This window comes from Rhinolophus sinicus, chromosome 16, assembly GCF_057876585.1.
Source record: "Rhinolophus sinicus isolate RSI-liver-muscle chromosome 16, RSI-T2T, whole genome shotgun sequence".
NCBI lineage: Eukaryota > Metazoa > Chordata > Mammalia > Chiroptera > Rhinolophidae > Rhinolophus > Rhinolophus sinicus.
In genome coordinates, this window is record NC_142516.1 from 166,330,895 (window position 1) to 166,331,111 (window position 217).

A 217-nucleotide genomic window follows, 5' to 3' on the forward strand; every position below is an offset into this window, starting at 1 on the left:
CAGCCGGCATCCTAAAGTTACTATGTCTTCCCCTTCTTAGGTTATATACCAAATCTCCGGATCTTTTCACCTACACTAATTAAATTGTTGCTGAGTAGACTCATAAAACTGATATTTAATTGAAACTAAGGATGAGTTATACAGGAATGTTTGTTTCCTGCTCCCCCACGTCCGCTGCGTGCGCCAGGCCGCTGGGGCGGGGAAGAGGAAGCGGAAG